The sequence below is a fragment of the Lithobates pipiens genome, unplaced genomic scaffold, assembly GCF_037356315.1.
Source record: "Lithobates pipiens isolate NorthernLeopardFrog02 unplaced genomic scaffold, aLitPip1_a1.2 Scaffold_16, whole genome shotgun sequence".
NCBI classification, from domain to species: domain Eukaryota; kingdom Metazoa; phylum Chordata; class Amphibia; order Anura; family Ranidae; genus Lithobates; species Lithobates pipiens.
The window spans coordinates 176,207,764-176,234,747 of NW_027507748.1; positions in this window are offsets into that span (position 1 = coordinate 176,207,764).

Sequence of the window (26,984 nt, forward strand, 5' to 3'; positions counted from 1 at the left end):
TACTGCGTTCAGAGCACGCAGACAGCACGCACAATCTCCTAACACTGACTGACAGCTCTATTATAAAAGATAGATATATCGCTAGATATATAGGTGAATATAGCGGTGTATACTGCGGTCAGGGCACGCAGACAACAACCACTACAGAAGAGCAAGAACGAAAAATCGGCCGATAACGATCGGTGTATACTGTGTTGAAGGGACACAGAACACCCATTAACTGCTACAGATGCCAACACACTACATAAGGCCGCTGCGCTGGCGGCCTTATATAGTGTGGGGCGTGTACTACACAGCCTGAGCTATGATTGGCCACAGGCATCCTGCCTGTGGCCAATCATGGCTCTCCTTGCTGCCGGCGCTGTGATTGGCCAAGCATGCGGGGTCACAGTGCATGCTTGGCCAATCATGAGCCAGCAATGCACTGCACCCTCACAGTGCATTGTGGGCCGTGAGCGCCACACGAATTTGGTGCGAACAGCCCATAACGTTCGGAATTTGCCGAACGGGCGAACAGCCGATGTTCGAGTCGAACGTATGTTCGACTCGAACACGAAGCTCATCCCTACTCGGAGTAATCTGATAAGTTTAATTTGTCTCTTGCTTATATTGAGAAAAATGGTCATACAACTATGTCCCGTGTGCATCTTAGGACCTTCCACAGTGATACTAGGGATGAGCTTCGAGTTCGAATCGAACACCGAACAATTTGGGGTGTTCGCGGCAAATTTGAAAAGCTGCGGAACACCCTGTAAAAGTCTATGGGAGAAATCTAAAGTGCTAATTTTAAAGGCTTATATGCAAGTTATTGTCATAAAAAGTGTTTGGGAACCTGGATCCTGCCCCAGGGGACATGTATCCATGCAAAAAAAGTTCTAAAAACAGCTGTTTTTTTGGGAGCAGTGATTTTAATAATGCTTAAAGTGAAACAATAAAAGTGTAATATTCCTTTAAATTTCGTACCTGGGGGGTGTGTATAGCATGTAAAAGGACACATGTTTCCCGTGCTTAGAACTGTTGATGGGGACAAGGGCCTCATCCCCACAACCCTGGCCGGTGGTTGTTGGGGTCTGCGGGCAGGGGAGGAATTATCAGAATCTGAAAGCCCCCTTTAACAAGGGGACCCCCAGATCCCGCCCCCCGTTTGAAATGGTAACGGGTACATTGTATCCCTACCATTTCACAAAGAAAGTGTAAAAAATTGTTAAAAAAGACACAGACACCGTTGGGATAAGTCCTTTATTAAAAATAAAAAAAATATTCCAGCGGTGGTAATTTACTCTTGGTATCCTGCGATGGCTGATCATCTCTCCGGGGTCAAGCGATGGGTGATCTCTTCTCCAGGGTTCCAGCGATGGGTGATCTCTCCCGATGATGTCCAGCGCGCGCATCCTGTCTCCACTGGAGACACCGCGGGAATCCTGGCAGCCTGACAGGTCTTAGCTGAGGAGGACGGTGCCACCCGTCACCTGACCCCATCCCCTTCTGACGCAAGGGGAAACCTGGGCTTCCCCAGTGACGTACGGGTGTCCCCGTCCCCTCTGATGTAACAGAAACCTGTTACATCAGAGGGGGGGCGGGGTCACCCGTACATCACTGGGGAAGCCCGGTGTTCGGTCAAAAAGTGTCCGGCCATCGAATAGTGTCCACCCCGTACTGCGCAGGTGCTGCGCAAGCGCAGCACTTGCGCAGTGCGGAGGAGAAAGAGACTCCGAAAGTCTCAGAAGAAGAACGGCACCTGCGCACTGAGTCCAGGTTGAAGCCCCACCATCCAAGTGGACATACGGTTGCTCATAGTAACAGGGACCCTCGCAGGCTCACTTCGCTCACCACGATTCTGGCATGGCCTCTCTTTGCTCGGGTATTTTTTATTCTGTCCACTTGGATGGTGGGGCTTGAACCTGGGCTCACTGCGCAGGCGCCGTTTATCTTTGGAGATGTTCGGCTTCTCCTTGTCCTCTGTACTGCGCAAGCGCAGTACAGGGTGGATACTATCCGATGGGGACACTATTTGATACATCCCCGGGTTTCTCCTTGTGTCAGAGGGGGGTGGGGTCAGGTGATGGGTGGCCCCGTCCTCCTCAGTTAAGACCTGTCAGGCTGCCGGGATTTCCGCGGTGTCTCCGGTGGAGACAGGATGCGCGAGCTGGACATCGGGAGAGATCACCCATCGCTGGACCCCGAAGAAGAAATCACCCATCGCTGGACCCCGGAGAGATGATCAGCCATCGCAGTATACCAAGAGTGGATTACTAATGCTGGAATCTTTTTTAAAAGTTGTTATTTTTAATAAAGGACTTATCCCAATGTTGTCTGTCTTTAACAATTTTTTACACTTTCTTTGTGAAATGGTAGGGTACAATGTACCTGTTACCATTTCAAACAGGGGGGAGGCGGGATCTGGGTGTCCCCTTGTTAAAGGGGGCTTCCAGATTCTGATAAGCCCCCCCCGCAGACCCCCACAACCACCGGCCAGGGTTGTGGGGATGAGGCCCTTGTCCCCATCAACATAGGAACATGGTGCTTTGAGGGATCACAGACCCCCAAAGCATCCTCCCAATGTTGAGGGCATGTGGCCTGGTATGGTTCAGGAGGAGGGGCACTCTCTCGTCCGCCCCTCTTTTCCTGCGGCCTGCCAGGTTGCGTGCTCGGATAAAGGGTCTGGTATGGATATTTGGGGGGAACCCCACGTCATTTTTTTTTTATTTGACACAGGGTTCCCCTTAATATCCATACCAGACCTGAAGGGCTTGGTAATTGAATTTGTGGGGAACCCCACGCTTTTTTTTTTTTTTTTATAATAACTTTCATGGACTGTTCTCTCTATTACGAGGAGCTGACAATTCATTATAGCCACGAGTGCTTTTAAATTACTTTTTTTCCTGCAGAAATTACACTTTGTGCAGGGACAGTTCTAAGCACGGGAAACATGTGCCCTTTTAAAGGCATACTATACACACCCCCCAGGTACGACATTTACCTTTAAGCATTATTAAAATCACTGCTCCTGAAAAAAATGCAGTTTTTAAAAGTTTTTTTTGCATTGATACATGTCCCCTGGGGCAGGAGCTGGGCCCCCAAACCCTTTTTAGGGCAATGACTTGCATATTAGCCTTTAAAATTAGCACTTTTGATTTTGAACGTTCGAGTCCCATAGACTTTAATAGGGTTCTAAAATTCACACTAATTTTAGGTCTGTTTGCAGGTTCTGGTGCGAACCAAACCAAGGGTGTTCGGCTCATCCCTAAGTGATACAAACAATTCTGGTTCAGACGTACAAGTCATATCAACCTTGCCAATTTACAGTACAAAGGTATCTATTTAGCAGAAATCACATAACAAACGGTAACAAGCTAGATTCTAAGAAATAGCTTCAAGGGAACCTGCGTAGGCGAATTCCTAAGATTAAACAAGTTATGTTGACTATATGCATTTTGACAAAATGGATACTGATCCTAAGATGGAGTCATAGTGGCTCTTGGATAATGTACATATTCCTTCAGAACCCACAAATTACACTGGGGGATTGGGCATGGTGGCATTTCAGGGCTACTATGCAGAGTGCACAAACTAGCAAAGCAATCAAAAACCCACATAGCGGTTTTCAAATCTGAACTGCCCAGGTCAAAATTGGATGGGGGCATCCCTTATTAAACATTAGGTTTTGGCTATGTTAATATATGGTACAGTCCTGAAGCATTCCCCTTATTAACACAACTATACCAACCAGCAGGGTGACCAGAAAATTATGTAATATCTTCCATAGCTCACATTTGGTTTAATACACATTCAGGCTTATTTTCTACACTACAGTACAAATGTCAACGCGGATATGTAGAGGGTGGCAACTCAAAGCAACCAATCAGATTTCAGTTTAGTAAAATGAGTTACCATTATTTCTAGTTGTTATGGGGTAGTTCAGTTTGAACATCATCAATGCTGTGCGCTGCCTTATTGCTCATTTCCAACAGTAAGTGAATGTTGAGTAACAATTTAGAAATAATTACATATTTACCAAAATAAGGCTCACGCTTCATCATCTTTATTTGGAAATTACCATGGACTGAATGAGAAAATTGCTGAGACATGAACATATTTTGCTTGAACACAGTAGCTATAATAACTGCTCCATAAGAGTATTTTTTTCTTGTGATACCTCTTCAAGCTGTTTACACATTTTCTCGTAGAAATTTCATGTAAAGTCCCAGTTGCATCTGTGCAAATGAAAGAGATCCAGAATTAGCATTGTGCCAGCAGTGAAACATAAACATGAGGTTGGTAGTAATTAGGAATATTTAGTAACAAAAATTGGTAACTGTGATCATAATTGACCAGCTTCATCATGCAGCACTGCATTATGCTGATCCAGTGAGGTTTTTATTTATTTATTTTTTATTTTTATGTCTTGGAAACTTGACTAATTCAGTTGCCCTCTCTTGAGCAATTTTTTTTTTAGTGTCCTCTTGCCACACTTTCCAATGACAACCCTAAATCCAAGCAGTCATCTGTTCTTTTTTTCCCCGCACCCAGTTAAGGCACACAATCCTTCTGTGATTCTTTTCATTTACCTGAGAGCTGACCAGGCTACCTTTTGTAGCCAAGTCCCGGGCCTCTTTAGGCCTAATGGTGACCTCCAGAGTTAGGGACAGCTGACATCCTTCTGTGTAGAGTGGGTTACAAGGCATGGTGGGTGTAATGCAAGGTAGATTAATGGGCGCTAGACACTTAAACAGAATTGTGTGAGAGAGGGTTAGGGTCAGGACACCCTTAAGTAGATGCAATGTTAATTGGCAGACTCTGAGACTTCTGTAGTCAGACAGCCATGCAGGGAAAGGTATCCAGCTAGACACCATGCCTGCATGAGTAGGAACGCTGCCTCCCATGGCAACAAACTTGTAACAGTTTCTAACAAAGGTTGCAATGAACTCTTTCACTTCTACAGTCTCCTACTGAGCTCCCAGTCTCACTAGACTTTCTGATCCACTTGCTACTGGATCCCCTGAGCTCTTCCAATCTTCTCACTCAGTATCTTCCTCAATTACCACCCCCGCAGGCCTGCTGGGTCCCTAGCTTGGCACTCACAGATACTCCTCAAGCGTCACCCCACAGGCTGGGTCCCTGGCTTGGCACTTGCTTGGCTTGGCACTTGCTGAAATATTCCCACTTCTTCCCCGTCCCTGGCTGGTGAGAATACTGCCCTGGTACTTGCTTCAGCTGCTTACAGTGGTCCCTGGTAACAAGGTGGATCTTCCCTTAGTGGCGACAGCTTCCCCTTCTATCCCTGACGACAACAGATTCCACGGCCGGCAGAACCGTTACTTCTGGTTGGACTACAAGCCCGCAGTCCCAACCCTACTCTGCTTCTTGTTTCTGGATAGGCCCTCAGACAGCCTAGCAGCCAGATGTCCCTGGGATAGGCCTTAGGTTTCTGGCCTAGCAGCCCAGGGCAATACAACACAAGTCCACCAAGACAGCTGTCCAGGTGGCACAGAACCCCGATCACCTGACTCCACACAAATAAATAGGCTCTCCCAGCAGGCCAAGGGAAACAAGAAAATCCCTGCCCATTAGCTGAGATATCCCATTCATTCCAAATCTGTCTTTGCAATGCCCTTGACTTATTTAATGTCAACAGATACCAGCCATCTAGCGACAGAAGAGAGAAGTGCAGCAATTCCAGAATTAAGGCAAAATCAAATGACAATTAGCCAAGGCGTCTATCACTTGGCAAATACATTTAACAGCAACCCTGCTTAACCACTTGCCGACCGCCACACGACGATGTACGTCGACAGAATGGCACGGGCAGGCATAAGGGCTTACATGTAAGTCCTTGCCTGCCCGCGGGTCGGGGGCCCAATCGGGCCCCCGCCCGGTGCCTGCGGCGGTCGGTATTCGTTCGGGAGCGATCCCGGACGAGGGGACGGCCATTCATTCATGGCCACCCCCTCCCGATCGCTCCCGACGAATGAAAATGTCCGGTGACATCACTTCCTCTCCTGTAATGTAAACACAGGAGAGGAAGTGATGTATTCTCTCCTCCGTGTCGGTATTTTTCGTTCCGGCACCGAGGAGAGAGCATCGGTGAGTTGCACAAGCACTACACTATACAGTAGAACATGCCAGGCACACTCACACCCCCCCCTTTACCCCCCGATCACCCCCCAATTACCCCTGCCCCCCCAGTCACAGTGACACCAATTGCTTTTTTTTTTTTTTTTTTTTTTTTGCATTGGTGTCATTTGTGACTGTAATAACTGTTAGGGCAGTTAGGGTTAGCCCCCTTTAGTTCTAATGTGCCCCCCTAACCCCCCAAATAAAGGTTTAACCCCGTGATCACCCCCCGTCGCCAGTGTCACTAAGGCTGGGTTCACATTGCAGAGGTTTATGAGAACGGATGTGATTCGCACCGCACTGCATCTGTGCGATTCGAGTTCAGCCATACAGATAGTATGGCTGAATTCGTGTCGCACCCGCCGCACCCGCCGCAAACTCGCACGGGACCCTTTTTTTGGTCCGCAGCAGAATCGGATCGCATGGGTGTTCACACCATGCGATCCGAGTTTGCAGATCGCACTGCGATATGCGAACTGATCTGGGGGTGTCATTAACATTTCACTGACACTCCCAGCAGTTCGCATAGGGCAGTGTGAACTGCCGCCGGGAGGCATGTGATGCGGGAACCCGCCGCGCATTCGTGGCGTTCCCACATCGCTCCAGTGTGAACCCAGCCTAATAAGCGATCGTTTTTCTGATCGCTGTATTAGTGTCACAGGTGACGCTAGTTAGGCAGGTAGGTATTTAGGTTCCCCGCAGCTTTTTATAGCGCCAGGGACCCCCATATACTACCGCATAAAGCCCCCTGATTGCCCCCTAGTTAACCCTTTCACCAGTGATCACCATATAACTGTTACAGGTGACGCTGGTTGGTTAGTTATTTTTTTTTATAGTTTCAGGGCACCCGCCATTTATTACCTAGTCTCACTAGTGTACCCCTAAATTTAGGGGTGTCTACTTTCCAAAATGGGGTCATTTGGGGGGGGTTTGTGCCATCTTGGCATTTTATGGCTTTCAAAACTGTAACGCCCTTAGAAATCCTGAAGGCAGTGCTTGGTTTTCGGGGCCCCGTACGCGGCTAGGCTCCCAAAAAGTCCCACATATGTGGTATCCCCGTACTCAGGAGAAGCAGCAGAATTTATTTTGGGGTGTCATTTCACATATGCCCATGGCATGCGTGAGCAATATATAATTTAGTGACAACTTTGTGAAAAAAAAAAAAAAAAAAAAAAGTTTGTAATTTTCCCGCAACTTGTGGCAAAATATAAAATATTCCATGGACTCAACATGCCTCTCAGCAAATAGCTTGGGGTGTCTACTTTCTAAAATGGGGTCATTTGTGGGGGTTTTGTGCCATCTTGGCATTTTATGGCCTTCAAAACTGTAATAGGTAGTGAGGAGTGAAGTCAAATATTTACGCCCTTAGAAAACCTGAAGGCGGTTCTTGGTTTTCGGGGCCCCGTACGCGGCTAGGCTCCCAAAAAGTCCCACATATGTGGTATCCCCGTACTCAGGAGAAGCAGCAGAATTTATTTTGGGGTGTCATTTCACATATGCCCATAGCATGTGTGAGCAATATATCATTTAGTGACAACTTTGTGAAAAAAAAATAAAAAAAAATTAAAGTTTGTAATTTTCCCGCAACTTGTGGCAAAATATAAAATATTCCATGGACTCAAAATGCCTCTCAGCAAATAGCTTGGGGTGTCTACTTTCTAAAATGGGGTCATTTGTGGGGGTTTTGTGCCATCTTGGCATTTTATGGCCTTCAAAACTGTAATAGGTAGTGAGAAGTGAAATCAAACATTTACACCCTTAGAAAGCCTGAAGGCGGTGCTTGGTTTTCGGGGCCCCGTACGCGGCTAGGCTCCCAAAAAGTCCCACATATGTGGTATCCCCGTACTCAGGAGAAGCAGCAGAATTTATTTTGGGGTGTCATTTCACATATGCCCATAGCATGTGTGAGCAATATATCATTTAGTGACAACTTTGTGTAAAAAAAAAAAAAAAAAAATTATTTTTTGTCATTATTCAATCGCTTGAGGCAAAAAAATAAAATATTCAATGGGCTCAACATGCCTCTTATCAATTTCCTTAGGGGGTCTACTTTCCAAAATGGGGTCATTTGGGGGGGTTTTGTACTGCCCTGCCATTTTAGCACCTCAAGAAATGAGATAGGCAGTCGTAAACTAAAAGCTGCGTAAATTCCAGAAAACGTACCTTAGTTTGTAGATGTGACAACTTTTGCGCAAACCAATAAATATACAATTATTGACTTTTTTTTTACCAAAGACATGTGGCTGAATACATTTTGGACTAAATGTATGACTAAAATTGAGTTTATTGGATTTTTCTAATAACAAAAAGTAGAAAATATCATTTTTTTTCAAAATTTGCGGTCTTTTTACGTTTATATCGCAAAAAATTAAAATCGCAGAGGCAATCAAATACCATCAAAAGAAAGCTCTATTTGTGGGAAGAAAAGGACGCAAATTTTGTTTGGGTACAACATTGCATGACCGCGCAATTACCAGTTAAAGCAGCGCAGTGCCAAATTGTAAAAAGACCTCTGGTCATTTACCAGCAAAATGGTCCGGTCTGAAAGTGGTTAAACATCAGGGTGCTATACTTCAATGCATAAATTCCAGATGCCTGACCTTTTGCAAGATAATTCTAGCATTTGTATAAAAAGCAGTATATTCAGCTTTTTTCATGAATATTTCAAAATTTCTGAACATTTATTCATATGAACATTGTATACTCCTTTTGTAATACATGATGAATAAAATTCATTAGTCATCTTTTTTAAAAAAAGCTTTATTTCGTTTTGCAACATAGAGATATAAAAATTTACTAAAAGAGTATTGATGAACACAAACTGTGAGGGAGATTTACTAAAAATGGTGGACTCAGAATCTGGTGCAGCTGTGCATTGTAACCAATCAGCTTCTAACTTCAGCTTGTTCAATTCAGCTTTGGCAATACAACCTGGAAGCTGATTGGATGCTATGCAGATTTTGCACTCTGCAGCTTTAGTAAATAACCCCCTGTGTCAAATTACACTAGTTACAGGCAAACTATATCAACAAAGAACAATATGAAAGAAGGTAATGTGACAGTGGGTTCAACCCCTTTAACCTTAGTTAAGTAGTCACTGGCTACTGGCTGGGGGGGGGGGGGGGTTGAGAGGGATGACACCATGGGGGTTATTTACAAAAGGCAAATCCACTTTGCACTACAAGTGCCCACTACAAGTGCAAAATGCACTTGAAATTGCACTTGGGAGTGCAGTCGCTATAGATCCGAGGGGGACATGCAAGGAAAATAAAAAACAGAATTTTAGCTTGCACATGATTGGATGATAAAAGCAGCAGAACTTCCCCTCATTTCAGATCTACCCTTAGATTTACAGCGACTGCACTTCCAAGTGCACTTTCAGTGCAATTTCAAGTGCACTTTACACTTGTAGTTTGCCCTTGCAAAGGGGATTTGCCTTTCGTAAAGAACCCCCTTTATGTCTGTAATACCAGGAAATATCCCAATGGATCCTATTAGGAATGGTACACTTGTCTATCTAGGTGACATAACATCACCCAGAGGATATATTAAGTAAGAACATTAACTACAAAAAAAGGGGGGGAGCACAAGGTAAAATGAAAGAGGTAGGGAAACAACCAGCCAAGGGATAGGGAAGGAGAGGCAAAGGAGATGAGGAAGAAGGAGGGAAAAAGGGGAGGGAGGTGGGCAAGCAAGAAATGGGAGTAGGAATGGGGGAGAGGAAGGCAAGGGGAGTAGGGAAACCGTTGGGGGAGAGGTAAGGAGCTGGATGGGAGGGGGGTGGTAAAGGGTGTGAACCATTGCTTAAGCATTTCTACCTGGGTGCAATCAGAGAACCCATGCCAGATAGTTAGTAACACAGATCATCAAAAAATAAAACAAATAGTTCTGCATTATTGAGTCAAGAGGCAAGCGGAGGTTTGTCAGGGTGGAGGGCTGATACCCTGCTCAGAGGCACTGGTGCAGGGTAATATACATGCCCATTTTCTAAAGAAATGAGCCACTGACCTATGATGAGACAAATCCATGTCTAATTGTTCTTTATGGAATAGCCCCAGAAGGTCTTGTTTGACACCTGTTATTGTTAATGTTGCAGTTCATACTGCCTTGCCCACACACTAAACTGCAGCCATTAAGCGTGAGGGCAGCTCTCCATTTCCAGCTTCAGTGAGCCAGCAGTATGGAATGGGGAGACGCACATTTACCGCATCATACTGCTCCTTTTTTTTTGTGCACTTCTCTTGTCTCCTGCGCTGAGTGTAATTCTTGTGCTACCATGTATCTATCCTGTACTGTAGTGATATTCTTGTCCTGTAGGCTTGGTGTAATTCTCAATATCTGCTTTCATTCTGTATGTATGGACACTGCACAGTAGCACTTGTCTTTTTTGTATATGCTGGCTGTAATATTTTAGTATATCTCCTTATTTTGTATGTAAGGAAGTTACATGTAAACAGCCATTGAGTAGCAATCAGCTTTCCTATTTCAAAAAGTATCTCATCCATTCTTTTATTTTTTTTGGATAGTATAGTATCTACATGTAAAATATTTGTCTTTGCAAACCACACCTCTTGAAGCCACAACCATATATTTACCTGCCTTTATCTGGCCCACTGATAAGAGGACCATTCCTTCAACTGACGACAACAGTGGGGCACTTTTCAGGCCTCTGGCACCAACGATGGGGCACTATTCTTTCCATTAACACCAGCAATGAGGAATTATCACTTTCACTGATACTAACAACGGGGCATGATTCTTTCCACTGACACTAAAGCTGGGGCATCATTTTTACCCTTGATATAAACAACTGGGCATTATTTCTCCCACTAATACCAATTTTGGGCCTCCATTCCTACTGACCACAGGCACTATTTTATTTTTTTACTCTCACTGACCACCAAGCCTTTGACATTGTCCACTCAGGCTGGGTATTTTCTACTCCCGCAGACCACCGTCCAGCCCCCTTAAAGTCTGAAGGACATAAAACTGGCCCTTTATTTAGGACGTTTGGAAACCCCTGACCTAGAAGATACTGTTGATGGTGTATTCAGTGCTTGGCATTGTCTTACAAATTGTCCTCCAAATTATTTTGCAATGTTAAGGAATATACCCAATAATATTTTCACACATATAGAACAACCCACATTTAATCCACCCACTATTATTAAACCACAACCACTTTCTGGCAAGGGGCATTTAAAACGGAACTAAAAGGTGAATACTCACCTATCCAACTGTCCATCACCAGTGCTGGCATCTTCTTCTGAGTGCTGGACTTTGAGTCTCTTCATTGGCCAGCATGGGGTGATGTCACTCGTGCACATGCACAGAAGCCAGTCATCCCAGCACTCAGATACTTGCAGCTCTCTGTAAGCTAAGCTGCACATGTGCAGTTCAGTTTACAGTGCCAGAGAAGACAGTGAGTCTCTTCTGCAATAAAAGCCTGCCTGCTCACTGTTTCATACAGCAGAACTTTAGTTTCACTTTAACAGCAATAAGAAATGTAGATCACACAACTGATAGCTTTTTAGGTTCCTTAACACTGTTGCTCCATGACCTTGGCCTAGAGATGCAGGATTTTGGCTAAAATGAGAATCACAATTTTTTTGCTTGGAAAAAAGATCACGATTCTCTCACAATTCTCATGGCGTAGCATCATCTTTCACATTATGCAAAACAATTGGGTTACCTCTACTGTTTAGTTTTTATTTTGTTTATTGAAGTGTATTTTTTCCCAGAAAATTGCATTTTAAAGACCGCTGAGCAAATACAGTGTGACATAAAATATTGCAACACTGTGGCAGTGCCATGTCAAGCTGACCAAGATTTTCCATAGATGCCAATGTTAAATGTTACTGGAGCCGTGCCATGTCAAGCTGACCAAGATTTTCCCTAGCTGCCAATTTTAAATGTTACTGGAGCCGTGCCATGTCAAGCTGGCCAAAATTTTCCATAGACGCCAATGTTAAATTTTACTGGAGCCGTGCCATGTCAAGCTGACCAAGACTTTCCATAGACGCCAATGTTAAATGTTATGGGAGCAGTGCCATGTCAAGCTGACCAAGATGTCCCAGGAGCCAATGCAAAGGAAATGACTTTCAGCACCATGGCGCCTAAAGGAGGAAGTGAAATTAGATACAGGCATACATCAGGTAAGTGAACAGAAAAAAAGAATAAATTGCCAATTCATTTTAAGGATGCACATTAGTGCAGTATAATGAGGAGTGAAAAATGTGGGTGGAACTATGCTTTAAGTGGTTAAACTGACCTCATTTACAGACAGATGTTCATTCCTTTGATCTAAATTAAGAACCAAAAGATATTTTGTTTATAGTCTCCCAGCGCTAACAATGTTGTTAAACATTTGCCGACTTCTTTTTTTTTTGACAGTTACTAGTGAGTAGAGAACGGTTCTGCACTTACATCAATGAATCGTGTAAATGCTGGATTAAGATCATGAGGGGGCTGAATCGAGATCATGTTTTTTTAACGATTAATCGTGCAGCTCTACCTTGGCCTTCATAATTAAGCCCTATGGGCAAAACATGTCAATGCCACCCAACCAACTTCCCTCAATTTAAAAATCAAAAGCACCGGGTGAAAAATTGGTGACTGAATAGTGGCTGCATCCAATCAGATCCAGGCACTGCTCAGTTATTTTGACAGCTGATGAGTTAGGAGTCAAAATTCAATAGTCACAGTGGGAGATTTATCCATCTGAGATGTGCAGCATGGATGGAGGAATTTGTTGTGCCCGTGGGGTAAACATAAAATATCTATATGTGTATGGCCAGCTTTATCCTTAGTAATGCTTCTTCTGCTGAATGGTTTTGACATTTCTTCCTCAAAGATTTTTCACGTTATTGTATCTTTTCCATTTAAAATAAAAAATAAAATCAAAAAACTTTGAAGAAGATGTAAAACATGCGTGTTGGGTATATAGTAAGCAATGTTTCAGCACCCCTCTTACTTTAAGATCACGCTGTGTCAAAATAATGACAACAATTTAAAGTCAATCACAAGCAATCAGACAGCCCAAAACATGACAGCCTTTGAAATAGCCAGTGCTTCCAGATGGTATCAGATGCTATTCAAGTTTCTCCGGGAAGAAACAATGACTGCGCCTGCTGCTATTTTGCAACAGTTGCTGTGGAAAATGAACAAGTAGATAAAAAGACGGAAATTAAAGAAAATGATATCATTGTTATCTGTTTACAAATGGAAATGTTCTTGGAACAGTGGGATCATTTTGTTCTTTGTTGTTGTGTGGTTTATTTCATTTTCTTGAAGTTAGAAATTACAACCAATGTACTCTACTCTTCCATTAATGCTTTTAAATATGTCATGATTTTTTATGAAAAAATGTTTTTCAATTCTCAACGCTGAACTCCTGCAAACAGTAAAATTTACATTAGAAATGCATATATGAGGGCTGTTTTACCCGCAATAGAATTCTTATTTTTGCCTATCTAGGACTGAAATAACAGAACAAGACTTCACTCAAAAAGCGACCTTCCTCTGGTTTTCTCCTTCCCCCCAGCTTGTAACTCAGTTGCAGTTTTTTTTGGGGGGGAGGGTACCTGTTCCAACTTCTACAATCCTATCCTTAGGCAAGGATGGCATCCCTTGCCTCACCCCCTCCTGCAGGCTCCTGGAACATATGGGCTGCACAACCATTCACAAAGCACTGTGCAAGTTTGCACGTGCGCAGTGGGAAGCTGGCTGTGGTTCCTCAGGAAGCCACAGCTGGCTCCTGTACATAAGATGTTAATGCCAGTGACATGCAGCGGTAAGAACTGACTGCAGGAAGACAGCGCTGGATTCCAGGTACTTGTAAGTATCACATTTTTAAAAGCCAGTATTCATAGCTGCTGAAGCCCAACTCAGGGCAAAAAAAAATAAGCAATTTGACCCGTGCAGTGCAGACACAGCCCCACTGCATGGGTCAACTTGCTTATTTTTGTCTAGAGCTGGGTTTTAAGCAGAACGCCTTGGTCACCTTTCTGCCCCCAGTTTGTGATTGGACAGCGCAAGCAAAGAAACAGCACAGTGGCAAATCATCCCTAAGTTCACTTTGCTCTCTCCTCCTATCAGAATAGTTTTTACATCCCATGTGAACTGGAGCATAATTGACTGATCCTAGTGCTGCCCCTCCCTTTTCCAGTCTGAGCTCTGTTGAACAGAGGATTACAAGAAGCTTAGAGGAGGTTTAAATCAGATTATTATGATAATTGCATTTAAAAAATAAATTTATTTTTAGAAATATACAAATATTACTTACAAAATTCATCTGGGCACACAAACACCCTAGGATCAGAAGGACTCCGTGGTCGCTACCAAAACAAAATGGGGGGGGGCTGACGGTCCCAGATACATATAAATATTACCAGGCAGTACATCTGGGCCGCCTGTTGGATTGGTGCCGACATGGAGAACTTAAAATCTGGCAAAGATTGGAGCAAGCACAGAGTGGGGAGTAACTGTATAGGGCCCCTTGGTTTTTTCAGGACTTGGCATCTAAAACTAAGACACATCCAACAATAGGACCTACCCTCCGTGTTTGTTATAACCTCCTATTTAAGGACACGTTATCAACACAAGAATCACCTTTAGTACCTATATTGGGGATGCCACAATTCATTTTGTTAACGCAAAAAGGACCCTTTGACGCACTAATTAAACGGGGGCTGTATCAGGCATTGCATCTTTTGAGATCTGGCAGGTGGCCAACAGTGCAGGAATTGGTCGACAGAAATGGCCCTTCCAATTAGATTTCTGGTCAGCGGCACAACTACGACATTATCTATGTACCAGGGTACCGCCAAGTCCTCTGGATCAACATCTGGTACCATATGAGAAATTTTGTATGGAGACCGAACCAATAAAGCATGCTGTCTCCAGAATGTATGCATTGTTGATTAACCTCCCTGGCGGTACGATTATTTCGAATTTTAGGTGCTAAAAGCGGTACAATTATTTTGCATGAAAATTTGGAGTTTTATATTGTAGTCCTGTAATTCTTAGGAATAACTCACTTAAATCTGTCCAAACCAGAGTCTAGCAGACATCCCGGGTATGATAAAGTTTGAAAAATGAAATCATAAATTATAATATAATAAATAATTATAAATAATTGTACCAAATAATAATATAACAATAATAAAAAATATTCAATAATGTAATCAAATCAAAAACACAGAAATTTGCTCAGTTGCAGAATTGTCACTGTCATTACTTTTCAATATTTGATTACGGATCTCCCCACAAATCACTATCGCTCAATTCTGCAAGTGATTACAATTTATTATTGCTGTTTTCTAGCTGGTCTAAAATAATTTTTGATGTAAAGGGACAGTTTTGGTTGCTATGGACAATCTCCAGTTTCCAGGCATAAAGAACTGTTTTTATAATATAAAACTGCATGCAGGACACTGGGCAGACCACTAGGGACAAAGGGGATGTGAAATAATTACATACAGCAATGTAATCTGTAAGATTACATTATACTGTATGTATAGTGTGTGTTTCACTTTTTGAATTTGGCGCTGATCTCCATCCCCGTGCGTCGCAACGCTCGCAGGGAACGGAGATCGGCTCCGTGATGAATCGAGCGGAGGACGAGCCGCTTGTACAGCGGGGGGACATCGCTGGATCCAAGGGAGAAGGTAAGTAAGCATCTTCCTGGATCCAGCGATGCGGTCCCGAGTCTGGCTCGGGGTTACCGCTTTTCGTATAAAAATTAAACCCCCGAGCCAGACTCGGGAATACCGTCAGGGGGGTTAAACCATCGGAGTACTATCAGTTATCTTTCCTCCGGAAATGGGAAACAGATTTGGGGAGGACCTTTTCGGAGGAACAAAAAACGAGTATGATACATTCAATATTTAAGACAGCAATATGTACCAAAATACAGGAAACTAATTATAAAATAATTTCACAACGGTACAGAACCCCAGATAAACTTCAAAATTGTTTCCCGAATGCATAAGATAGACACTGGTAATGCCAGATAGAACAGGGGACTTTTTTTACATGTGTTTTGGTCTTGCCCCAGAGTGAGAACATTTTGGGGGAAGGTCCGGGAGATAATTCAAAAATTTAGCGATGTGGAAATACAGGAAGATACAGCTTTTTTCCTCTTGCATCTGTCAGAGATTCCGGGGAAAATATATAGGAACTCCATTTTGTATCATTTGGTGAATGCAGCTAAAGCATGTATTCTGTTTAAGTGGAAACCGTTACAACCCCCTACAGTGAGTATGCGGCTTAGAAAAGTAGAGGAAGTAAAACAGGATGGAAGATCTAGGAAAAAAAGGGAAATTTTTTTTAAAACGTGGTCCCAGTGGAACTGTTTTATTTCTTCGGAGGAAGGGAAAAAACGATTTATATTAATCTTTATTTATTTATTTTTTACACAAAATACAAAAAGAGAGAACAAATTTAAAAGAAGAGGAGAACGCATATTTCATGTTTACAAACATATCTTCTTAGTTTATACATACATATACCCTCTTAACCTTATACTTCTTCTATTTTCTCCCTCATCCCTCCTCCCTCCCCCTCCCACCTATCCTTCCCTGCAGATATCGCCTGAGGTTCATAATTTAATTATCATTTACTGACTGGGGTTATGTTTCTTTAGTATTATTGTGTTATTTCCTTAACAAATCTCCAGGATTTTTTAAATTTTTTCCAGGGTTCCCATTTCCCTCCATTATTCTCTTTTACTGTTAGGTCCTCTCCCCCTTCGTTTAGACATTCCATATTTTGTATTTTATTTATTCGGAAAATCCAGTCCTGTATTTTAGGGCTTTCCTTTTCTCTCCATTTTTGCGGGATTAAACTTTTCGCGGTGTCAAGTAAGATGGGGACTAGCGAGAGTTTATATTGTTTTATGGGTTCGTCTATTCCATGGAATAAAACTGTCCAGGGGTCCTCTTTAATATCTTTTTTAGTTACCTCTTTTATTATATCAATGATCTTCCTCCAGTATTCTTTAATAATGGGACAATCCCACCATATATGACCCATAGTCCCTATTTTTTTACATCCCCGCCAGCAATCCACGGAATGTCCAGCTCCAAATTTACTCAATTTATCGGGGGTAGCGTACCACCTAGCTAAACATTTATAATTCGTCTCTATTATTTTGTTCTCAAACACTGTATTGTGAACTAATTTAAATATTTTCTTTCTATTTTGCCTGCTACATTGTGAACCCAAATAATTTTCCCATTTTTTTATGTATGCCGGGTCCTCCAGCTCGTCCCCTTCTGAGAGTATTTTGTATATTCGAGCAATATTATTTTTTGACTTTTCTCTCTGACAAAGCCGTTCAATAGGCCTTAGTTCTTCTTCGCCTCGTACTGGTTGAGGGAGCTTTGCAACAAACTGACGCAACTGGAGGAACCGCCATTCATCCACCCTCATTAGTTCAGTGTCTGCCCTCAGTGCTTGAAAAGTGACTAATTGACCCTCCACCAATATATCTTTTAGTTGTGCATTATTTTTTCTTATCCAGTTACCTCCCACTTCCAATTTTCCTGGTAAAAAATAATCATTCTCTTTCAAAAAAATCAGAGGTGAGTTGTATCCCAATTTGTTTTGTGTATGGGTCTGATCCCACATTTTAAGTGCATATCGTGTTATTTCATGTGTATTATGTCCTAATGTCCTGTGTTGTGGAGGATTCCATATTATTCTCCCTAAATGTGCTTGGCAAATTGCCATCTCTAAACTAACCCATCTCTTGTCATTGACCTCTTTCGCCCATTCCACCACCCGTGAAAGTACCACCGCATTGTGATATTTTTTTAAATCCGGGAGTGCTAACCCACCTTGTTTTTTCCCCCTCCTTAACACCGCAAAAGCGATTCTTGGCTTTTTATGTTGCCATATATACCTTGAGATTACATTTCTTAATATTTTAAAAAAGGCCGAGGGGAGTGAGATAGGCAACATTTGGAACTTATATATAATCTTCGGAACCAGAATCATTTTTACCACATTTATACGTCCTAACCATGATAGAGGATTTGTTGAAATTTTCTTTATTTCTCGTTTAATTTCATCTAGTAAAGGAATATAGTTATTCAAGTATATTTTCCTAATCGTATCTGAGAGAGTGACTCCTAAATATTTAATCTCCTTACGCCAGGGAAAATGGAATTCTGCGCTGAGTTTCTTCTCTTCCATAATACTAATGTTGATGTTTAGAACTTCGGACTTGCCCAGGTTTATCTTCAAATTTGATATTTTGCCAAATTTTTCTAGCAGCCTTAACAAGTTTGGAATTGTTGTCCTAGGGTTGGTAATGAAAAAGAGCACATCGTCCGCATAAGCTGCGAGTTTGTGCTCCTCCTCTCCAACCCTAATCCCTTTTATATCCGGGTTATTTTGTACGGAGGCCAATAGGGGTTCAAGAGACAATGCAAACAAAAGGGGTGATAATGGGCACCCCTGTCTGGTGCCATTTCCCATTTGAAACTGTGCAGATGATTCTCCATTAACCTTCACCGCAGCTTGCGGGTGGTTATAAAGTACTTTGATCCACTGGATCATCCTTGGGCCCAAGCCCATGACTTCTAGCGTTTCTATCATGAGTCCCCAGTCTACCCTGTCAAATGCTTTCTCAGCATCTATTGACAGGAATAGACCGGGGGTCCCATTGTTTTTTAGGGCCTGTAGGAGGAGCAATGCCCTCACCCCATTATCCCTGCCTTCTCTCTCGGGTATGAATCCTACTTGATCTGAATGTACCAGTTCTATCATTTTTTCCTTTAATCTAGATGCCAGGACTTTAGCATATAACTTTGTATCTGCATTAAGCAAGGCTATCGGCCTATAATTAGAGCAGAGCAGGTGATCCTTACCCTCCTTTGGGATCAACGTAATTGACGCACGCAGGGCCTCTCTCCCCATTTCATATTTTGTCCCCAAGCCATTCAAGTATTTGCAGAGCTTAGGGACTAGGATCTCTTTATATTTTTTAAAATAAGTAATCGAGAACCCGTCTGGCCCCGGGCTTTTACCCGGTGCTGTATCTTTTAATGCATTATAGATCTCCTCCTCTGTAATGGGTCTGTCCATATTATGCCTGTCAGTATCTGTTAAGTGTGGAAGTTTTGCTTTATACAAAAATTCTTTGCTTTTCCCCTTTTCCTCTTTGCCTTGTACCCCTTTCTGGCCTACATTGTACAGGGCTTCATAGTATTGCTTAAAGGCCTCCGCGATTTCCTTAGTTGTATACACCGTCTTCCCACTTTTATCCTGTATTTTTTCGATGAAATTAATCTCTCTTCTCTTTTTAACCTGTCGAGCCAAGTATTTACCTGTTTTATTTTCTCCCAAGTACCTCTCTCTGGCTCTCCCCTCTAAAACCCTCCTTGCTTCCTGATCATACATATCTTTTAATTCCTCTCGCTTATTGTTCAATAAATGAAAAAGTTCCTGATGGTGCTCCTTTTGTTTTTTTTGTTCCTGTTCCAATCTGTAAACCTCCTTTATTAATTTTTCTCTTTTCTCTAGACTTTCCTTTTTTTTTCTTGTCCCTATGGAGATGAGGATACCCCTAATATATGCTTTGTGTCCCTCCCAAAGGGAGGCCTCCGTTATCTCACCCGTGTCATTCGTTAAGAAATAGAATTCTATTTCTTTCCGTATTATTTCTGCAATTTTTTTGTCCTGTATAAGGTTCTCGTTTAATCGCCAAGTAAATGGATGTCTATGTATTCCAGGTATCCTCATCTTCATTAGCACTGGGGAGTGGTCTGATAGGGATATTATTCCTATCTCTGTTTCCATCACGGTCTCCAGCAGTCTATGGTCGACCATTATATAATCCAGCCTGGAGTGCGTCCCGTGCACTGGGGAGAAAAAAGTGTAATCTTTTGTTTTTTCATGTTGTATCCTCCAAGCATCTATTAATTGATTTTGTCTCAGTTGGAGTTTTAATGCTTTCATATTTTTCCCACTTATCCCCCTTGCACGAGACGTACTATCCAGAGATGGATCCATGCCAAAGTTGAAATCACCCGCCAATATCACGTCTCCTGTTTTAAAGTTTGCAAGATTCTTCAAAATTTGTTTCAAAAATCTAGTAGGATTTTCATTTGGACCGTAAACATTGGCCAAGGTAAATATCCTATCCCCGAGTTTACCTTTCAAGAACAGATAACGGCCCTCTGGATCAGTCTGCCTATCTATCACGGTGAACTTTGTGTGTTTCTCAAACCCAATCGCCACTCCCTTGGCCCTCCTTATTGGGGAGTCTCCATAGAACCATTTCGGGAAGTTGTCAGAGAACAGCTTAACATTTGTATCCTGAGTTAGATGGGTTTCTTGCAGAAACACCACCTCTGCTTTATATTGCTGTAATTCCTGTAGTAATTTATATCTCTTTATAGGCGAATTCAGGCCTTTAACATTATAAGATACAAATTTCACCTCTGTCATCTGAGACTCCCAAAGGAGGTACTTAGTCCCCCCCTTTTAATCCTGTGAATCATTAGAACCCCCTTTTCTTTTTTTTTTTCTTCCTTTTTTTTTTTTCTTTTCCCCCTTCCCTCTTCTTCTTCTGCAAGGAATATCTTTTCCCCCTTTTCCCTCCAACCTCCCCCCCCTTCCATCCCTCCCCCCTCCCTCTGGCCCCATTCCGGCCTTTGCTTTGCATTGTGGACCTCACTCCCTTCTGCAAGCAATAGCTATCAGGTTATGGCTCAGGCTGCGGCACTCCCCCTCTGTAATCCCTATCCCCTTCGCCTCAATGGGAGAAGGGGAACACCCTCTACAGAGTAAGAGTGATGGAGCCAGAGCCCCGCCCAGACCCTCCATCACGCTATCCCCCCTCCACCCGCTTCCCCCCGGCCCCCCCACCCCCCCCTTATCAGTGCAATCAAAACCTGCAATAGGTGAAACACTGAACAGAACAGGATAATCAACACAACCAAACTGATTTCAGTGAGCAACACTGAGTTTGCCTAACAATATACCCGTGGCTCCACTGGAAACAGTGAGCCAAGGCTAAATATGGACAGAGAAAGAAAAAAAAAAAAAAAAAAAAAGGAGAAGAAAAAACAAAAAATCTCAAAAGCAGACATATTCCCCCCCCCCCCCTCCCCCCATCATTACTTATTGCTATATTTCACGGGGGTCTAAAGGTATCTTGGGGGTTGGTATTCCCACTTGATTACAGAAGTCCTCCAGTTCGTCTAGGAACTTTAATCTAATAGTTCTTCCCTCTTTCTGCACCATAAGGGCTGCCAGGAACCCCCAGCTGTATCTTATATTTGCTCGTCTCATTTGTTCCAATAAGGGTTTTAATCGTCTTCTCCGTGCTAAAGTTCCCGACGACAGGTCTGAGAAAACCTGTAATGTTGTCCCTTCATATTGAACAGGAGGTAGACCTCTGAGTTTGCTCCAAATCTTAGCTTTGTCTTCATAGAGATGGAATTTTATAATCACGTCTCTTGGTACCTCTTCCTTTATTCCTGGGGGTTTCCTCACTCTGTGCACACGATCTATCTTTAACTCTACCCCTTCTTCTCTTCCAAGTATATGATTAAATATCTTTCCCATTTTTACTCCTAAGTCTTCTCCCTGTTGTTCTGGTAAAGCTCTGATCCTCAGGTTTTGGCGTCGATTTTGATTCTCCTGTTCCTCCATTTTATAGAGGATATCCCTGTGTGCCTCCTGCATTTTTTTTGCCTGCGTTTTTAAGTCTAGTATCTCCTGGGCCTGTTTACTTGTTTGTTCTTCAACTTCCTCTACTCTTCTTAGCAAGTGCCCCATGTCCGTCCTTACTGTTAAAATTTCAGCTTTGATTGTGTTTTCTAATTTCATGAACATTTCCATCATTTCGCTTTTGGTTGGTATTTGGGATATGTCCCTCAGCTCCTTTCTTCTGCCCTCCATATCTGAGTCCCTCTCCTCCCCTGAGGTGTCTCCCCGTGTCTCTTCTAATTTTCCAGTGTCTTTCCTCCTCTCCTTAGCCCCCTGTTTTCTTTCCATACCGGGGCTTTTTTGGCTTGTTTCCTTGAGGTATTTCTGGATCGTGCTTGTATTTAAGCTCTCCTTCGGGGCTTTAGGATCATTCGTTTTTTGATTTCTTCCCTTCATGTTGCCACTCTTTATTTTTCTCTTCCCCAGCTTTCCCCTTTATTTAACTATTTCCAGAGGACAGGGGAGGGAAGCAAGGCCACCGAAAACACTCCTTTCTTAATGTCCTTCCAGGACCGTCTATTAATATCTATAGGAATCAGGGTTTAAGTTACTTTCCTTAGAAATGTATGTGTTATTGTTCAGCTGGTAACTCTGACCTCAGCACACCAATCCGCCTGCTCTTTACCACTCCGTTTGCATCCCTTTATACACAGTCCTTTACGTTTTGCATCACACTCTATGGTGCATTGGTGTGTCTGCTGCGGGTATGCAATTTTAGGGAGAGATCACTTAGTGCTATATAAGGTACAGTCAGTCGTTATCATTATAAATAGATGCCAACCGAGTATTCAACCTGCATCTTTTTCCCTTTTTTTTTTTCCTTTTCCTTCCAGCACTGCCGTCTCGTCTTTTTAATGCGTGTTTAGTCTGTGGTACATGCATTTTTGAGCACAGCATACACCCATTTTACCCAAGCTTAAGCTTAGTTAGTTTCAACGCTCAAAAAAAAGATCAACCCACGGCTGAAAAAAGAAAACAGTTCATAATATCATATAACTCTTTTCAGGGCTTCAGCATATATTTTCAAGGAATGCTTATTCAGTGGTTCTACTTCACCCTTCCATTTAACAACTGTCCTTGACACACAGAGAAACTCCTCACTGATTTCACAAACACTCCTTCCAAGTTCCTGAATTCAGGGCTCCAAAAAATATGCATTTATTACACTTCTGTGTCACTTCTGTTGTCCTATACGTGTATCTCCCATCTTTACAGTCCGCAATATACAATTCAAATAGGAAGAGATACTTTTAGTCTGACCTGTTCGTAGCTGTCCTCAGCTTTTCCCTTCTCTTCCTCCTTCTGAGCTCCACGGTCCACTGAAGAGGTATAAAAACAGAGGGCAGCCTGGGGGGAGATCCGAGGGGGGACCGCACGCTCCAGCGGGATCTTCCGCCCCGTCCGCCGTCAGTGCACGGCTCCGGGTCTCGCTGGTGATCTCTCACAGTCAGTCGCTCCTAAGCCGGTATAGTCGCGGCGGGCAGGGAAGCATAGTCGGCGGGGTCAGAGTGATATCATTACGGAGCGTTGCGCTCTCTCACTGCGCTCAGATCCAGCTGGTTCGGCGGGGCTTCCTCCATCTACTCGTGTGAGTGCCGCCGACTGGCCCCTCCCCTCTCACGTACGCTCCATGTGTTTTGCCCGTGGGGAAAAAACGATTTGACACAAATTAAAGAGGAGCGGGAGGGAGAGGGAGAGAAATTAAATGTTTTTTTTTTGGGAGGGAGGTAAGGAAAGGAGTCGAAAATTTACTATAAATAGAAACTGCAGTCGGAATACTGAGAGGTAATTGGAATATCATGGCCGGGTCTGGGGGAAGCATTCCCCTCCTGACGCGGCAAGGAGTGACAACATGGAAGGCGGGAATGAGTGAGGAAGATTACTTTTTTTTATTTCCATGTCCTCTTTACCTCTTTTGTGGCTTCCTTATGTTTATTTGGGTTCATTCATTTACCCATCTTTATTGGATCGTATATTAGAAACAGACAGGAGCAGATGGAATGGAATGTAACAAGTTATTATTATGTTTTTTTATTTCTTATCTGGTTGTATGTGCAGAAATGGAATGCAATATACAGAAGGATTGTTCACTTTTCTCCTGTTATAAAAAGAAAAATAAAGAAATTAAAAAATAATTAAATAAATAAACTTAGTAATGTTTAATGAACCCGCGTCGGCATTTATTTCTTAACATATCTACCCATATGCCCGCTTTAAAGTATACACTTTTTTTTTTTAAGCTTTGGATAGGTCAGGAAACAATTAGATCCATTTTCAGGGTTTTATTGCTGCCTGTATGCATTTGGAAGATATACAGTACTTTATGTGGTAGCTACAATGTTGGCAGGAAAGAATGAGAAAACTCCAACACTGACACAACAATACAACCCGACCAAGGTTCTAGCTTTCTCCTACCCACCATACTAATAAAATATCTATCTATCTGTGTGTGTGTGTGTGTGTGTGTGTGTGTGCGTGTTTTTGCCATTATTTCCCTGTTAGTTTTCTGCTTACTTCCTGTTCTGCTGTGAAACAAAACATGAACATTGCAAGGATTTTAACAAAATTGATTGCAGATACAGTACTTAGCTTTCTCTTTTTTGAAAATATTGATTTTTGTCTAACTAGTACTTTCTTTTCAAACTGAGTGCTAAGTGGGAAGGTTACCTTCGTCATAATGGCCAGATCAATGTCAATGCTGTAGTAAAAAAAAAATGCAGCCTCTGCACATGCAAACTTTTTTTTTTTTAAAGCCTCTCACAGTTAGGGGTTGATTTGCTAAAGGCAAATAGACGGCGCACTTTGCAAAGTTGCTCCAGATCTTAGTAAATTAGGTACATTTTCCCTTTTCAAAGAATAGCCAATCACATGCGAGGAAAACAAATAAAAACAAATAAAAAAAAAAGCATTTTTGCTTGCACATGATTGGATGATGGAAGTCAGCAGAGCCCTCCCTCGTTTACTAATCTCTGGAGCAACTGCGGAGTACACAGTTAATTTGCCTTTAGTAAATATTAACCCCACAATGTCAGCTTCTACTGCAGAGACTGTCTGTAATTTGACCGCAAGCTTTGTTCAGACTTCTGTGAAATGAAATGAGCTAATAAATGAGATTCTGGGGAAATTCTTTACACAAGCAGCTTGAAGATTATGTACCTTATGTGCCATGGTTTCAAGAAAGCAACATTTACATTTTCTTATTTTGGACACGATGGCAACAGATTTTTAAAAGAGAAGGTCGTGTTTAATAAAATTAACCTTTTTATGGTTACTACTATAACTTCTATGGCTGGGCAATCAAATGTTTAATATATGGTCACGACTGAAATAGCAAGTAAAAGTCTGAAGTGTAAATATCAAGTTATGAAGAAAAATGTCAGTTTTACTTGACATTGATCATGGTTTTAGCAGTAAATTGTCAGAGAGGAAGGTTTAAGCCAGCACAATGATTTTTCAGGAAAGTCCAGTAATGTGAAGCGAAAAAGAAGAAGTAAATAATAAATAATAATCATAAAAGCCTATTGATTTTCCAAGCCGCTGCCTTTTTTTAGTGAAATAGATTTTTTCTCTTTTTAGTGTTTGTTTGAGTTGAAACATTTTGACATTATTTTCTGACTCAAGTGAACTGGTAAAAGAGACCATGTGAAGCTCTCAGCAATTCACAACAGGCCTTCCTTCTTAACCCCCATGACACCTTATTAAAAAGATGGCATTTCATTGTAGTGCTACCCCTGCAGGACCCACTGGTTAAAATGGGTCCTCTGTTTTTTCATGAACTTTCTTGACAGCCTCGGCCCCTCTGACACACCTGGTTGAGTGTAAAGCAGCAAGCAAACACAATGAACCACTGATTTCTAATAGCCAATAGCAGTCTAAATCAAAGAGCAAGCCCCAAACTAATTAGCAAGGGTAACCCTTATGTATTGTTACTCAGTAAGGTTGATAACTGAGCAATAAGGGCTCATTTACACTTGCACACATTACACACATTAACGTCTAGTTTACACTTGCTTCAAAACATGGCTTTGGACAGGCTTTGTTAAAGCTCTCTGAACACTAGTCAAAGCTCCTGTCACTTAAATAAAATGTTTAGCTCACAGTCCTGTTTACACATGCTTTTGCTTTGCTTCAGCTTCGCTTCAAAAATTATTCCCCATGCCGCTTTAGTTGTGCTTCAAAGCGTCTTCAAAGCTTCCATAGAAGTCTATGGCAAAGCTCGCTTGAAGCCCCACTGAAGCCCCACCGAAGCCCCACAAAGCCTCACCAAAGCCTCATTGAAACCCCACCAAAGGCTCATTGAAGCCCCACCCAAGCCTCATCACAGCCTCATCGAAACACCAAGCGAAAGCAAGGTGTAAACAGGACTGTAAGCTTAACATTTTATTTAGTGACAGGAGCTTTGACTGGGAATCAGAGAACTTTAACTTGTTCAGATCCGCGCTATAGGCAAATGACGGCTAATGACAGCACAGATCTGCTTTGCCGGGAGGCCGTCTATTGATGTCCTCCCCTTTCAAAGCTGAAGGGGGTGCGCAGAGTGCGCTGTGATCACCTGAATCAATGAGACTCGGGTGATCGCAGATCTGAGTAAGGGGCTGATCCCTTAGCCTTACTGGGGCCAGGCCAGTGACAGCTGATCACGTGATGTAAACAGAGGATCGATAAGCATGAGAAGAAAAAAGATCGGCAGCTTCTGTTTGAAGGGACTTCGGTCCTGAGGAGGAAGAGAAATAGGAAGAAGGGAGCACCCACAATGCCACATCCGTAATTTAGCAAGGGAAAACAAAGAAGATACCAAATAGATATCAACATGTTGGACTTTTAAGGCATGGAAGCAAATAGGAAAGTAGAAAAAAATATTTATTTTATTGAAAAATACAATATCATAACAGTGTTCAAAACAATATAAAAATCATATGAAATAATATAATTTGTATATTGAGCCCTTTTGCGTCGCGTCTATGCGTTTCACCGTAAAGGCTTCCTCAGGACACGGAAAATGGTCCAAAGACGTAGCAAAAGAGAACAACAATAAATCTCACTATCTTCAAATGAGCTGCCCCTCAAGTACAAATGTCATAGCAACCAGGACAGATCCAAATATACGGAGACGTCAACCACGCTGTCTCAGTCAGTAAATTACCATC